This window comes from Heterocephalus glaber, unplaced genomic scaffold (genome assembly GCF_053883595.1).
Source record: "Heterocephalus glaber isolate CG9 unplaced genomic scaffold, H.glaber_assembly_v1.0 deba00001546, whole genome shotgun sequence".
NCBI lineage: Eukaryota > Metazoa > Chordata > Mammalia > Rodentia > Bathyergidae > Heterocephalus > Heterocephalus glaber.
This window is the reverse complement of record NW_028258339.1, coordinates 2,883,552-2,901,368: the sequence shown is the minus strand read 5'-3', so window position 1 is coordinate 2,901,368 and position 17,817 is coordinate 2,883,552.

Sequence of the window (17,817 nt, the reverse complement as noted above, 5' to 3'; positions counted from 1 at the left end):
ACATTAGTGCCACCATCAAGCTCTTGAAAGATTTAGGTGTGGTGGTTTCCACCACATCCCCCAATTAACTCTCTTATTTGTTCTGTGCAGAAGACAGATGGATCTTGGAGAATGATGGTGAATTATGATAAGCTTAATCAAATTATGACTAATTGCATCTGCTGTACCAGACTTAAATCCCTTACTAGAGCAGCTAACACATGTGATACTTGGTATGCAGCTAATGATTTGGCAAATGCCTTCTCCATGTTTCTCCATAAGGTCCACCAGAAGCAATTTGCTTTCAGCTGGCAAGGCCAGTGCATCAGTCAGTGCTTACAAGAGAAACAGATTTAATGCAAGATACACAAACATATACGAATTTACAAGATTGGCTTATAATGGCTGCTCACAGAGTCAGATGTGGAAGAGTGAAAAAGGACTGTCTGTGCTCTGGAGATCTGAAGGACCAATTGAAGGCCTGGAGCTCACTGTAGCATTCTATATGAGTCTGTATCCAGAGGCCAAAGGGTCTGCAATAGAAGGCTGAAAGGTCTGTGCTGGAGGCTGAAGAGTCTGTGCTGACTGCCAGGAGACGATGTCCAAGGTAAAGGTGAAGACTGGAGCTCCTCTGAAGAAACAGAAGTGAGCCTTCCTTCTTTATTTTCCTTTTATAGCATTCAGGTAACAAGCTGCCCTACGGTGGGTCTTCTGTCTTCAGTAAATCCTCTCATCAACACTCAGAACTATGCTGATCCAATTTAGTTGGGTGTTTCTTACTCAAGTCGACACAATCAGTTAACTACCATGGCCAGCAATACACCTATATTGTCCTGCCTCAGTAGAATTTCAGATCTTCAGCCCTGTGTCACAACTCAGTTTGCAAGAATCTTGATTATCTTTCTCTTTCAAAAGGTATCACATTGGTCCATTATATTAACAATATTATGTTGACTGGACCAAGTGAGCAAGAGGTAGCAACCGCTCTGGGCTGGTTGGTAAACATTTGCATGTCAGAATGGGAAACAAATCCATTGCATGGAATATTATTTTCTAGCCTTTGATTTTTAGTCTATGAATTTCTTTTATATAGTCTATACATTTCTTTTAAATGTATTTCTTTTATATAGCCTACTGGGATTGCTGGGTTTTCTTCTTGATCCATTCTGCTAATTTGTGTCTTTTGATTCAGGAGTTGAGACACTGACAATTATTACTGAAGGAACTGACTTATTCTGGTCATTGCGTTATTTTCCCATTGCTGATTCTCTTTTCCCCCCATTCTGCTTAACTGCTCATCCTGCCCGGTGTAGTCATTCTATTAGAATTTTTTGCATTTTTGGCTTCATTGTCTCTTTCTAGGATATCCTTGAGAATTTTTTTGAGGGCTGGTTTGGTGGTCATGAGTTTCTTAACTTGCACTTTGTTATAGAAAGACTATATTTATCCACCAATTTTGAAAGATTAAAAAAGAAACAATAAAATGGTGGGTGTGGTGGTGCATGTCTGTAATCCCTGTGGTGGGAGTCTGAGGAAGGAGGATCACCATGAGTTTGAAGCTAGCCTGAAGCTACATAGTGAGTTTAAGACCATCCTAAACTACACAGCAATATCTTGTCTCAAAGAACCAAAATTAAAAAAACCAAAAAACCAAAAGATAGTTTTGCAGAATATATCAGTCTGGGTTGAAAATTCTTTCAGGGCTTGAAACACTTTAGTCAAAGCTCTCCTTGACTTTAAGGTTTGTGTTACATCTGCTGTAATTCTAATGGTTTTACCTTTATAAACTATTCATTGTCTTTCTCTAACAGCTTTTATTATTCTGTTGTTGTGTCAGAGTTTTTGGGATTTTGACTATGATGTATCATGGGAAGGTTCTTTTCTGATTGTAGCTATTTGGGGTTCTATATGCCTCACTTATCTGTGTAATAAATTCTTTCCCCATAGTTGAAAGTGTGCTACTATTATTTCTGTAAGCAGGTCTTTTATGCCACTTGTGTTGTCTTCTGATATTTCACTAATTTCAATTAATCTTAGATTATTAGTCCTCTTTGCATCATCTAGCAGCTGTTGGATCTGTTTTTATGCTCTCTTATTATTATTGTTTTTTGGGTTTTTTTGGTACCGGGGATTGAACTCAGAACCTTGTGCTTGCAAGGCAGGTCATGGAACCACTGAGTGAAATCCCTGGCCCTCTCTTATTTTTTTTTAAATTCTTTTTGCTCTGGGGACAGGGTCTCACTTTGTAGTTCAGGCTGGCTCTGAACTATGTAGCCCAGGCTGGCCTCGAACTCACGGCAAATCCCCCTGCCTCAGCCTCCCAAGTGCTAGGATTACAGGTGTGTGCTACCACATCCGGCAAAAGCCATCCTTTTGTGTGTGTGTGCTTGTGAGGCAGGTGACAGAACCACTGAGCTAAATCTCGAGTGCTCTCTCATTATTTTTAAGGTATCTCTGAGTAATTGGTCACCATCAGCCCTATTTTCTAGTTCTGACACCATCCTCACATTGGTTACTTCTGCTGTCTATACTTTTAATAGAATTTTTAATCTCCTGGACCTCTGGTACCTTTTCACGAATTCTAATTCTTTGTTAAACTGTTCATTTATGTTTTGCATCATTTTGTTTAGCTAAGTGAGCTTTTTATTAGTGTTTTCTGTAAACTTGCTTATCATTTTACTTATTAAGTCCATTATCTGTTTAATTATATCTTTTTTGAGCTCACTGAGCACCTTATTGATCTGTTTTTTAAACCTGTCTTTTATCATTGCAAATATTTCAGTTACAGTAATACCTCGGTTTATGAACATTTCTGTTCACAAACAATTCAGTTCCCAAAGAGAAGTTTCCAAAATTTTTGGAAAAATTTTGCTTCTGTTTGTGAACACCACATCAGGTGATGAATACAACCATGGCCATCTTCCCCACACAAACACAAAAGTGGCCATTTCCCCCAGAATTGTGGAACAAATTAAGTTCATGAACCAAGGTACCACTGTACATGGCTTTTGATATTCTGTTCCTCATTGTCCCATGGATCAGCTTTGGGGAAATTGGGAGTTTTTGGAGGCATTTTGCTGCCTTGACTTCTCAAGTATCTAATTGTGTGTGTGTACATGCTGAGGTTTGCATGTCAGTTATAGTATAAAGAGTTTGTTGCTTGTATAGAGATCTCTTTGATTTGTATGCTTTTCAGTGATGCACTCTGGGAGTGGCTATCTGTAGTCTTTCCCTCTGCTCCATTATCCTACACCCTCTGTTAATTTGGGAGTAAAGGGTGCAGTGTAATTGGCCTAGCGTCCAGTTCTCTAGGAATGGACTGCAGTATTATTATTGACACAAAGACAATCCAGATATCGGCACACAGAGAAAGCCAAGCAACTATGCCGTCCTGGCAATAACAAAAAAATCAGCGACAATATTACTGTCAAAGACAAACTGCGTATTGACATACCACAAAACCCAATAATGTACTACCCTTAACCATAAGGAATCTATAATTATAGTATAAACAGTAAGCAAAACAAAAAAAGCACACAAGAACAAAGCTCAACTAAATGCAACATATAAAAGACATTTTAAATTTAAAGATATTTGTTTTCAAAAATAAATATATGGGAAAAGTTATACTGTCATAGAAAAAAATGTAAGATAGGAGTATATTCTAGGATCACAATTGAATTAGATTAGAAATAAATTATAATATGATATATTGGAAATCCCCAGATATCTGGAAATTAAACCACATACTTTTAAACAATTCATGGGTCAAGGATGAAATCACAAGATAAATTAAAAAATATTTTGAGCTGAATGGCAATAAAAGTAGGACAGATAAAAATTTATGAGGTTGAAACAAAGGAATGCTTAGAGGGAAATTCATAGCTTTAAATGATAATATTAAAATAGGAGAAGCATATAAAACAAATTACCTAATGTTTTTCCTCAGAATCTGGAAAAAAAGAACAAAATTAAACCCTTGTGTTATGGGTTATATCTAGATGTCCCCCCAAAGCCTCATGCAGTCATAGATGAGTCTTTTCAGAGTTGGATGGATCCAGGGTGTGTGATGTTGGGATCAAGGATATGAAGCTGGGATTAATTCATGATGTGATGCTAGGATTAAGAGTGTGAGTGCTACTAACCCTAAGGGCAGGTAGCCTGGAAAATATAAAAGGAGGAGGACTGCTGTTGTTGCTTGTAGCTTGCTTGCTGCTTGCTGCTTTCTGCCTGCCCTGCTTTGCCATGGTCTGTTTATCTTCTGTGACTCTCCCCTGTCATGCCACTGACTTGGAGCCAGGTGACTATGGGCTTAAACCTCTATGAACTGTAAGCCAAATAAGCCTTTCCTCCTTTAACTTTGGGTGTTAGATATTTTGTCACAGCCACAAGAAAAGTAAGAAAGACAGCTGGTAACAGGAAGGAAGGAAATAATAAAGACGATGACAGGGATTAATATTATGGGAAACTGTAAAAGAAAATCCAAAAGAGATCTTTTAAAAGATCAGTCAACAAAATTGACAAACTTGTAACTAAAATAAATAAGAACATTAAAGAAAGCAAACAAATCATTGATATCAGGAACATACATGGAATTATCACCAAAGACCCTATAGACATTAAAAAGGATAATAAGAAAACAGAATGAATAACTTTCAGACAACAAATTTGGCAATATAGACAAGATGGGTAGAGAAAAAGTCAAACTGTGGTTTGGGTCCAGTTTCTGTCATAGCTAACTCCTTGCAGAGGTCTTGAATGACTCATCAGAGTTTTCCCAGGTTGAGTCTACATGGCTATATCTTTATAACCCTGTGTTGACTGGTCATTAAATCTTGGTCACCCAGGGAAGGAATGTGGCCTTGACTGAAGCACCTCTGCAATTGACACGACCTCTAAAGGTCTTCACAGTCATCTTCCAATAGCATACCTGGTAGCTGAGAAAATAAATCCTTCATTGAAGGGGGACCTGGGTAATGTATCATAGTGTTCATCACATGTTATTTTAGGAGCTCTTCTTGCCAAACCAGTCCAATACTGTCAGTGGCATGACAGTGGCTTGCAGTAGAGGATTAAAGGCGTGATGTCTTAGTAGAATCATGAATGAAAAAAGAAGAGTAATAATGTTTATCACCTACCTGGAGTTAGGTACTGTGGTAGAAACCAGAGACACTGAGAGAAGATAATAGTCTTGCCCTTAGTGAAAGGGAAGCCCAACAGACAGCGTGGAACTAAGTTTCACAAAAATATATGTTATGATAAGGCCATAGGAGTGAAGAAAGGTGAAAAATTAATTCTGCCTTGGTCAGAGGTGTGGGTGGTAAGTGGGCTAGATTTCCAGAGAGGTTTTAGGCAATGTTATGGTTTATATCTAGATGTTCCCCCAAAGCCTCATGTGCTCATAGGTGGGGCTTCTGGGAGGTGATTGGATCATGGGGGCATGATACTCATCAGTGGATTAATCTGATGAATTTATAGCTAAATGTGATTTGGGAGGTGAAGCCCAGTTGGAGGAGGTGGGCTGCTGGGGGGCTGGGGGCATGGCTTGGAAGGGGGTATATCTTTCCCTCCTCCATGGATCTATGTCTCTCTCTCTCTCTCTCTCTCTCTGCTTCCTGACTGCCATGCCATGAGCAAGCCTCCTCTGCCATGCCACCCTGCCTTGGAGCCAGCTGACTGTGGACTGAAACCTCTACAAACTGTGAGCCAAAATAAGTCTGCTCCTTTAAACTGTGGGTGTTGGGTATTGTGTCCCAGCAATGAGAAAGTAACTAAGACAGTTAACAACCTGGCATTCACAAGATCAAGAGAGTTTTTCCCCCCAGTTTTGCAACGTTTGAGGCATTCATTAAACACAGTTCTGATTCTTAGAGTTGGAAAATAATTTGGTTTAGAAAAATATGATGTTCATAAGAGTTCTAAAACAACTGATAATGGAAGACATATCTGTGGTCTTATAAATAATAATTTTTTTTCCTGGAAATACTTTTCCTGCCAATCATGTGGCACATTTTTAAAAAGCCCATAGCCAGGCATTGTGGCACATGCCTATAATTCTTGCATTTTGGGAGGCTGAGGAAGGAGGATTGCAAGTTTGATCTCAGCCTAAGCAACTTAGTGACAAAGTGAGACCCTGTCTCAAAATAAAAAATAAAAGGGCTGGAGATGTAGCTCAGTATGAAGACCCTGAATCAATTCCCAGTACCAAAATAAAACAAAATAAAAAAAAACAGCCCTTAAGTCGTCTTCAGGACATTTTTTTCTTATCTGCAAATATAATGGAAATATATAATAAGCAAGTTTTATCTAGGGCATTATAATTTACAGATACAATTTTGGAAATGTGCTTATTTTTAATATTTTTTTAATAATGTTTTTTAAAAATTGAGTTCCCTTTGCCTCTTGGCTATGTATTTATGAGACCTCTCAACAGCAAATGGCACTTCATTTTGTTACCTCAGATTCAAATTTTGGAGTGCAAAATCTCAAAGAATTTAGAGATGTCATAACCTGAATATATATCCCGAAACCTCACACTCAACCTTGGAATAAAAACCCTTAAAGATTTCAAAGATTTCATATCTTGAATAAAAACTAATCCCCAGACTTAAAATACAGATGTTCCATGAGTCCAGAGACCTCATACCCTGACATACATCTTTCAGATACCTAGGTTATATATTTTCATTTTAATTTACTTTTAAACTGATAAATAAAAGCATAAAATTGTATGTATTTTTGGAGTATCATGTAAAAAAAACCCCTGATACACAGACCCTTAAAAGTTCAGAGAAAACACACTCTGGACTCACGTCCCAAAAGTCTGATTTGGACCATGAGACACACACCACAAATTATATAGGCACCTCACATTCTGACCATAGACCATATATACCTGAGGTCAAGAAGTTGGAAAACAGACTCTCAGAAGATTTTCAGGAAGATTACACCTTGGAAACAAGGTGACCAACACCTTAAATTCCCATCTTGAAACACAGATCCTCAAAATGTTCTGAAAATGCATACTCTGACCAGAGTATTCCAAATACTTAAGCCTCAAAACTTCGCTCTTAGGCCTTGAAAGAGTTTGGAGACCTTACACATCTTGAACACAAATCCCCAAACACCCACAATTAAAATGTAGAAAGATAGACTCTCAGAGATTTCAGAGACCTCACATCCTGAATACTCACCCCCAAATACCTAATACTCAGAATTTAGGGTATTAGGACATCTAAATGTTCAGAGACTTCAGACTTGAAACCCAGTTCCTAATGTCCCAAGTTCAAATCTTTGAAGAGGCCCTAAACGGCCCTAAAGCCTTATTCCCCCAAATGCCTCAAATACCTCAAAATCAAATCTTAGAAACCTTGAAAAAATTCACTTTGTGCTATAGAAGCAAACCAACAAATATCTTAGATTCAAATCTTGAGAAACAGCTTCCAAAATTTGAGAGGTCACACTCCAAAAAGAGATCCTCTGGCACCTCACACTCAAACTTTGGAACACAGTAACTTAAAGAACTCATAGACCTCACTGTCTGAACTAAGCCCCTAATAATGTGACACTCAAGTCTTAGAACACAAGGCTGAAAGAGTTCAGGAATATTGCACCCTGAATATAGTTACCTCACACTCAAACCTTGAGACACAGAACCTCATAGATTTCTGGGACTTCATAACTGGAACAACCCTTACCAAATGACTAAGATTCAAATGTTGGGAGAGGTTCTCAAAGATATCAGAGATCTTGCTTTCCAAAAGCAGATCCCAAAATCTTAAACTCACACTGAGGACACAGATCATCTAAAAATTGAGATATCTTACACTTTGGAGATTTACAAAGTATTAGGGTAATTCAAACCTTGAATATATCTCAGATCCACAAACACCTCAGACTCAAACCTCATGACATGGTTTTCCTAAGAGACTTCATACCTTTAACCAAATACTCAAATAGAGTTTAGAGACTAGAGACATCATGCCCTGGACAGAGACTCCCAAATACCTAAGACAAAAATCATAGAACACAGTTTCAAGAATTTCAGCCTAGCTGGGCCAGGCATGGTAGCCAGCACTCAGGAGGCTGAGGCAGGAGGATTGCAGGGAGTTTGACATGAGTCTGGGCTACATAGTGAGTTCAAGGCCAGTCTGAAATGCATAGCAAGACCCTGTCTCAAAAAAACAAAAAAGGGGGGGAAAAAGAAAAAAGAATTTCAATCTAACACCCTCAATATCAATACATATTAAAATACCTCAGATACAAAATTTGGATCAAAGTTCCAAAACCTCATACTCTGAACTCACATGCCAGATATTTAGTTGTCAACTTGGTATATAGATCCCCTGAATTCAGAGATCAAACACCTTGAAGACAGATCTACCTTAATAAGTCAGTCTCAAATCATGGAACATATACTGTCAAGGATTTTAGCAACCACGTGTCTTGATGCCAGATTCTAAATATCTCAGTCTCCAACATGAGAACAGAAACCAACCATCAAAATATTTAAAAACCTCACACCATGAGCAAAATCCCAAATATCTTAGTCATTCTTTGGAAAACAGATCCTTAAAGATTTCAAAAATCTAACACCTCGAACACAGACAACCAAATGCTTCAGACTAAATTCTTGTAAACACAGACCCTGAATGAGTACTTCAGATTCAAGCCTTGATCCTGAAAAAATTCAGAGACCTCACAGGCTGAGCATAGATCTACAAATCCCAGACACTAGCTTAAGTACACAGACTTTCAAAGAATTCAGATTCATTACATCCTCACCACATATGTGCAACTTCTGATTAAAACCTTAGATCATGGACCATTAGAGTTCAAACCCCAAACTGAGACTCAAAACACCTCAGATTCAATCTTTGGGACACACACACACATGCTCAGCGATTTCAAACTTTGAACACAGAACCCCAAATAACTTAGACCCAAACATTAGAACACAGGACCTTAGAATTTAGATTTCACACCCTGAACACCAAGCCCCAAATACCACAGATTCAAATGTTAGACTACAGACAGTCAAAGGTTTCAGAGATCTCAAACCACAAACACAGTATTTCAGAAACTAGGAACTATCTTAAGCAGTTCAAGTTTCTCACATCTTGATCTAGGACACCCAAATACATCAGTCTCAAACTGTAACAGACTGTCCAAGATTTCAGATATCATACACTGAATATAGACTCCAAATACCTTATCTCAAACTTTGGGACAAAGAGCATCTAAAGGTTCAGAGATCTTTTATGCTTTTAGCACTTATCCTCAAATATCTCAAGACTTCAACTTTGTAAAACAAAGTCCCTAACATTTCAGATGCCTCACTAGTTGAACACTACATCCAAATACTTCAGATTCACACCTTGGAATGCAGATTGCAAAGCATTCAGAGTCTCACATCCTGTTTCAATTCAAACTTTAGAACAGAGACACTGAAACAATTAAGAGGACCCACATGCTGAAAATAATCTCTCATTTACCACACTCAAATATTAGAATTCAGAGCTACAAAATATTCAGAGACTTTATACCCTTAACTGAGACCAACAAATAACCTCAAACTCCAGCTCTGGAATACAGACTATCAAAGAGATCAGAAAACTTACACATTGAACACTGGACTCTAGACACCTAAGAACAAATTATAGGAAAACAGATCAATAAGTTTAGAGAACACACACACTGAACAGAGATTCTCTATCATAGTAGAGTTAAACTTTGGTCAAAAATCAGCCGTGTTTAGAAATGTCTAATCCTGAACTCACAAACCGATGCATCAGAATCAAACCTTGGGACATGCACACTAAAAGAGTTCAAAGAATTCTCATCTGAACAAAGACCACAGAATACCTTAAACTAAATGGTTGGAGCACATACAATGAGTTGAATCACCTACCACTGCCTAAATATGGAATTCCAAAAACCTCTGAACAAAACTTGGATCAAAAATCCACAAAGATTTGTAAACTTCATGCCTTCACCACAATCTCCAAATATCATGTATTTAAAATTTGGAACAAAGATCTTTGAAGTGTTCATAGACTTCACATTCTGAGGTCTGGAACATAGACTTAAATATCTCAGATTCCAACCTTGCAGCACAAATTGTACTATTCTGCAGTCTCAACCTAAAGAAACACTCCCAAACATAAATTTCCAAACACCTCAGGCTCAAACTTTGTAACAAAAATCTTCAAATATGTCTGGGAAATGAAAACTGAAATAACTGAGATCCAAACTTGAACTGCTTAATCCGAAAGAGTTCAGAGACCTCTTATATTGAATATAGAACCCAAATACCTCACATTCAGTATTTAAACCACAGATTCTAAAAGATCTGCGAGCTCTTAAAACCTGCACACATTCTGACACTAGAGACTTGGAACGCTGAGCACAGATGCTCAAAAGTTCCAGAAACCTTACATCTTTTTTTTTTTTTTGGTACCGGGGATTGGACTCGGGACCTTGTGCTTGCGAGGCAGGCGCCAGAACCACTCAGCTAAATCCTTGGCCAAGAAACCTTACATCTTAAACACAGACCTGAAAATACATCAAGTTGAAATCTTAAGATACAGATTTCAAAGACTTAAAAGACCTCACATTTTAAAGATGATTTCTAAATGCCTCGGAGTGAATACTAGGAAAAGGACCTTCCGGAATCAGAGACCTCACACCCTATATAAACACCTTCAAAGATTTCAGATTCTGTGTAACACAGACCCTCAATGAATTCAGATACCTCACATCCTAAACACATATCTGCAAATATATTACAGACCTTCAAAAAGTGTTCAGGGACATTACAGTCTAGTATTTCATACTCAAACATTGGAACACATACCTTCAAAGAATTCCAAGACTTTCCAAATTTCTCATCCTAACATAGACCTGGAAATGCATGAGCTTTTATATCCTAACATAGATCCACAAATATATAAGGCTCAGAACCTTAGGACATAGAGCCTCAAAGAGATAAACCTCACACTTTAAACAAAGCCCAACATACTTTAGACTAAATGTTCTGAATAAAAGACCTTCAAAGAGCCAGACACTCTTACCCTTACACACATCTCTGATCTTCCAACAGAGTTGCTTAAAGAGTTCACAGTAGAGACTCCCCAAATAGCTCAGATTCAAAATTTGTATGACAGACCCTCAATGATTTCAGAAACCTCACATACTAAATACAGATTTCCAAATACATTAATTAAAAATTTAATACAGAGGACGCCAAAGAGTTCAGACCTCACAGCCTAAAAACAGACACTTAAACTTCACATTCAAATGTTCAAAGAGCCTCAAAAAAGATCGTGATTCTCACACTATGAACTGAGAACCAAATGACTCATAAGCAGACATAGAACACAAATCCTCAAACAGCTCAGAGCTCTCCTGCCTTGAACATTTAACAAAGTTTTCAGACTAAAATCTTTTTTTTTTTTTTTTGGTACCGGGGATTGAACTTGGGTCCTTGCGCTTGCGCAGCAGGCAGCGAAACCACTGAGCTAAATCCCCAGCCCATTAGACTAAAATCTTTAAAAGTAGACCCTATGGAGTCCATAGAGCATGCACCCTGAACACAGACCCCGAAACACTTCAGACTGATACATTGGCAGAAGATCCTTAATGAAAGAAGGGACTTTACATCCTGAAATCAGAGTCCAGAATGTGTCAGATTCAATCTTGGAACATATACACCAAAGATTTCACAGACCTTACACTCTGAATACATACCCTGAGTTCTTTATAGTCAGACCTTGGGACACAGACCCACTAAAATTTCACAGACCTAACATACTGAATCTGTATACCCCCAAATCTCAGGCTTGACTCTTGGGAAATAGACATTATATAATTTTACATACTTTATGGCTTGCACAATGACAAAACTCCAACTCAAACCTTAGAACACAGGGTCAGTAAGACTTCAGAGACTTCATATCCTAAACACAAACCCCCAAAGATCACTAACTAAACATTTGGGATACAGACCCATCAGAGTTTAGAGACCTCACATTTTGGGTAAAACCTATCCTCCCAAGAACTCACACTCAAACTCAGAATACATACACTCTAATAATTTGGAGATATCATACCAGAGCACAGTCCACCATTACCTCAGACTGGAAATATGGGGCACAGACCTTCAAAGTGTTTAGAGACCTAATACTTTGCACAGTGGCCAATCAAAATGCAATACTTTGTTTTGTTCTGTTTTTTCTTTTTTTGGTACTGGGGGTTGAACTTGGAACCTTGTGCTTGCAAGGCAGGCACTGAAACCACTGAGCTAAATCCCCAGCCCCAAAATACATTACTTTCAAACATAGGTAAGCAAGCCCTTGGAGTTCAATGATCTCATACTCCAAACACTGAAAATACAGTACCTCGGATTTAACCCTATAAAAAGGACCTTCAGTGAGTTCAGAGACTTCATGCCCTGAACACAGACCCCAAAATACTTTAGATTTAAACCTTGAAACATAGACATTTAATAAGTTTATATATCTCTCACTCTCTGAATATAGTCCTATAAATGCCTAGATTCAAACTCTGGAATATAGACCCTCCAAAGAAGAAGCTCATATCCTAAAATATTATTCCTTTTTTTTTTCCTTCAGTACCAGGGATTGAACTAAGGACCTTGTGCTTGTGAGGCAGGCACAGTGCCACTGTGCTAAAGCCCTGGCTTACATCCTAAAACAAATCTTTGAATACCACAAATTCAAATATTGGAGCATAGAATGTCCAAGAGTTCATAGAATTCACACCATGAAGAGACACTTAAACCCTCAGAAGAAAATTTAGAATGACAATTTTAAAAGAGAACAGACTTTGAGCATTGACCAGAATACCTCAGACTCTAACCTTGGAATACAGACCCTGAAAGAGTTATATACCTAGCAAATGAAATACATAGCTCCAAATAGCTCAAATGCAATGTCTGGAACCTAGGTCTTTTAGAACTCTTCATAAACCTCATACTCAGAAGAGGCATTCTCAAATATCCTAGACTCAAATCTTGTGATCCAAAATTTCTAAGAATTGATAGATCTTACACCCTGAAAAAATCTTTATGCTTCATACTCAAATATTAAAATACAAACCCTAAAAGATTTGTGAATGTTTATTATGAATACAGATCCCAAATACATCATACTCAAACCTTAGAACACAGATCTTCAGTAATTTCTAAGATAAAAACCCTAAACAAAGACCTCCAAACACATCAAACTCAGAATTTTATGTTACAGACTCTCAGAATTTAAAGACTTCCCAGTCTAAACACAAAGCACCAAATACCTTAGGCTCAATACAATTAATAGTCCTTCAAAAAGTCAGAGATGTCACATTTTCAATACAAACCCCAAAGTCATTCAGATTCAAACACTGGGACACATTTAATTAGTTTAGAGACCTCTCATTCCCTGCTCAGAAATGTCCAAATACATTTGATTCTAGCATTGGAACAGAGGCCAGTGAAGATACTAAAGATTTGTGCACACTGCATACTAATACCCAAATAACTTTGAATATAGAAAGAAAACATTTTTATCTTACTATACTCTCACAATACTCAATAAATTGTTTTGGTTTTTTTCTTCAGTGCCAGGGATTGGACTCAGGCCCTTGCACTTGCGAGGCAGGCGGGCGGCACCACTGAGCTAAATCCCCGGCCCTCACTCAATAAATTGTTGATGCTACATATGTGGAGAATTTTTGCACACATCAATTCTCTAGAAAACAACAATGTCTACCCAGAGTTAGAGTCAGATCCCACAAATTGAGGGCTACGTTGCACATCCAGGCCTCTGGTACTTCTGACTGACCTACTATAAATTGGGGGTTCATCTTCTAGAATGGCTCACAGAATTCACAGAAACACTTTCTTACATTTGGTGGTTTTTAAAATAAATAATACTACAAAGGATGCAGATGAACAGCCAGATCTCCTTACAAATCCATAAACTCCTCTTGCCAAGCTTTAAGTTGCCCATAATTAGCTCCATCACAGTCACTCCTATCTACTCTATATTGACTCTCAATCTGTCCCATCCTTTGGCTCTCCCATATCTTACCTAGCTTATTGTCCTCCTTATCAGCAGGTTCAGACAACCACCCTAACCTTATGAGAAATCTTGAAGTACTTGAGAAACAAAAACAAACCAGTGCCAAACCAAAGTTAAGGAGGGAATTTATAAAGATGAGAGCAGAAATCAGTGAAATTGAGGATAAAAAAAACAGTAAAAGAAATCTACAAATCTAAGAGCTGTCTCTATGAAAGAATAAATAAAATAGATAAGCCCTAAGAGAAAGAGAGAAAAGACTCACATCACTGCAGTTAGAAGTGAAAAAAGTGAAATCATAACAGACACTGTCAAAATCCAGAGTATAGTTAGTAACTACTTCAAAAAATTACATTCCAAAAAATTAGCTAATTTTGAAGAAATGAATAGATTCCTAGACAAATACAAAATATCAAAACTGGTGTGGCGTTGGTGGTATAATGGTGAGCATAGCTGCCTTCCAAAATATCAAAACTAACCCAAGAAGACATAAATATGCAATTAACAAACAATTAAATTGATACAGTAATAAAGAACCTATCAACTAAAAAAAGCCCAGGACCTGATGGATTCACTGCTGAATTCCACAGAAATTTTAAGGATGTTGTATCACCAATACTCCTCAAACTCTTTAAAGAAATTGAAAGGTGTGGAGAGCTCCCCAATCCATATATGGAAGCCAGTAGCACCCTGAACCTAAAACCTAATAAAGACCCAACTAAAAAAGAAAATTTTAGGTCAATTTTATTAAAAAACATAGATGCAAAAATCCTCAACAAGATATTAGCAAATTGAATGCAGCACATTATCAAAAAGATCATACATCATGACCAAGAAAGTTTCATCCCGAGATGCAAGTATGATTTAATATATGTAAGTCAGTAAAAGTAATACATCACATAAACAGAAACAAGGTCAAAAATCATATCAATTATATATTGATGGATATAGAAAAGGCTTTCAACAAAAGCTAACACCACTCATGATAAAAGCCCCAAAGAAAACAGGTGTAGAAGGACTATATCTGAATACAATAAAAGCTATTTATGATCGACTAACAGCCAGAATTATACTAAATGGGGAAAAACTAAGAGTATTCTCCCTAAAATCAGGAACAAGACAAGAATGTCTACTATCACCACTTCTATTCAACAAACTGTAGTACTTGAAACATTACCAAGAGCAATTAAGCAAGAAAAAGAAATAAAAGGGATACATATAGGAAAGGAAAAACTCAAATTATCATTATTTGCAGATGACATGATACTTTACATACAAGACCCAAAAATCTCATAGAATTGATAATCAACTTCAGCAATATAGTAGGATACAAAATGAACACATAATAATCAACATTTGTGTATGACAATAATGAACTTGATGAGAAGGAAATTATAAAAACAATACCATTCACAGTAGCTTCAAGAAAAATGAAATACCTAGGTATTAACCAGAACAAAGAAGTGAAAGACTTCTCTGAAGAAAACTACAGGCATGGGCTTCCGCCAGAGGCCTGCCATTCCATTGGTGAGTGTGTGCAGATCCCAGGGAGCAGCTGTGTGGCTCAGACTGGCACGACTGCAGGCCAATCCCAGTTGGGGGTCTGCCCCAACCTTAGAGGCTCCTGTGCATATGCCCAAGCCGGGGCTTGCCCAGAGAGGAGCTGCACAGGCTAGCGGGTTTCCACAAGAGGCCTGGCATACCATCAGCCACAGCCAGGGACCCACCTGGAGAAGAGCTGTACAGGCACACAAGCAATACCCAGAGGGCTGCCTGATACCATTGACAAGTGCGTGGTGACCCTAGGCAAAGCCTGTGCAGTCAACAGTAACTGGGGTGCACAGCCCCCAAACAAAGGCCCTCCCAGACAACAGCTACATAGGGGCCCCAGCGAGAGTCACACATAGATACCATCCCAAGTGTGCACAGGCCCCAGCCAGAAGCCTGCCCAGACAACAGGTAAGCTCAGGGATCCAGAAGGCCACCAGTCTGAACCCAGGAATTGGTGTACTGGTGAGCAGCAGAGTAAAGGCTGCTCAGTGGCTCGCTGAGAATTCAAGACCACTGGGTGAGCAAAAAATCACCTGAACAAAGACAGAGCAGGTTGCATCTGTTGAAATGAGAAGACATGTAAATAAGTCTCAAAACCAGACTTCCAGATCACCTAAAGCAACCCCAAAGAGGAACGAAATGAAACAATCTGATACTTAACCAAGGGACTCCCTGAACTGGCAACAAAAGAGGATCTCTAAAAAACGAAATCGGAAAACATTTCTCAGATAACAGCAGAGATTGTGATCATAGTACAAGACATAATTAATAAATCTAGAGTGGACATGGATAAAAAAATAGAGGAGCTGAGGAACATGGTGGAATCCCAACATAGGAAACAAACAGAATCCATAAAACAGATGCAAACAGATTTCCAGGAGATTAAAAACTCCATTAAAAGTTTATGCAGCAGAATGTGCCAATGTGAGGATAGAATTTCAGATATAGAAGATAGGATTGCAATTAGTGACCAGGAAAAGAAAAATTTCTTAAAAATAGTAAGGGACCATGAGAAATCAATCCAGCAGCTGCTAGTTGATGCAAAGAAGAGTAACATAAGACTGATTAGAGTCAATGAAGAAACAGGAGAGAGTGCAGGTGACATAAAAAAGCTGTTCACAGAAGTGATGGCAGAAAGCTTCCCAAGCAGGGGAAAAGAACTTGACATACAGATAAGGGAAGCATATAGGACTCCAACTAGCCATGTTAAAAAAACCCTAAAAAACAAAAAACTACACATAGGCATTTAATAGTTAAGATTCCAGAAACCCAACAGAAGAACAAAATTCTGCAAGCAGTTAGAGAAAAGAAACAAGTCACACACAAAGGAAAGCCCATCAGAATCACAGCAGACTTCTCAATGCAAACCCACAAGGCAAGAAGAGTGTGGAGTGATGTATTTCAAGCCCTAAAGGGAAACAGCCTCCAACCCTGATTGATGTACCCTGCAAAACTATCTTTCAAAATTGATGTTCTGGGAAATAAGATACTTTCATGACAAAGAGTACCTTAGGAACTTTATGAATACCAAACTAACACTCCAAAAGACTTTAAACAATATCCTAGGAAAAGACAATGAGGGTCACAACCCCAGGAAGCCCAGAAGAATGAATTCATAAGGCACAACAAGAAATTAAAAGCAAAGGGGGAGAATTCAACAAAAAGAAAAAGTCATGACAAGGATAAGTCAATACACATCAGTTATACCATCAATGATAATGGTCTCAATTCACCAATCAAAAGAAAAAGACTGGCAGAATGGGTCAAGAAGCAAGACCCAACAATATGCTGCATACAAGAAACACATTTAATTAAAAAAGAAACACATAGACTGAAAGTTGAAGGGTGGAAAACAATACTCCATGCGACAGGAACCTGAAAAAAAGCAGGAGTAGCTATCCTCTTTGCAGATCAAGTGGATTTCAAACCAACACTGATTAAGAGAGACAAAGAAGGACACTGCATCCTTGTAAAGGGAACAATCCAAGAGGAAGAGATGACAATCATTAATATATATGCACTAAACACTAGTGCACACAACTGTATAAAATAAATGCTAATGGACATGAAAAATCATATAAGCACTAATACAATAGTAGTAGGGGACCTCAATACCCCACTGTCACAAATATATCAACTAGACAAAAAGTAAACAATGAAATACTAGAACAGAACTCTTGAACAAATGAACTTAGCAGATGTTTACAGA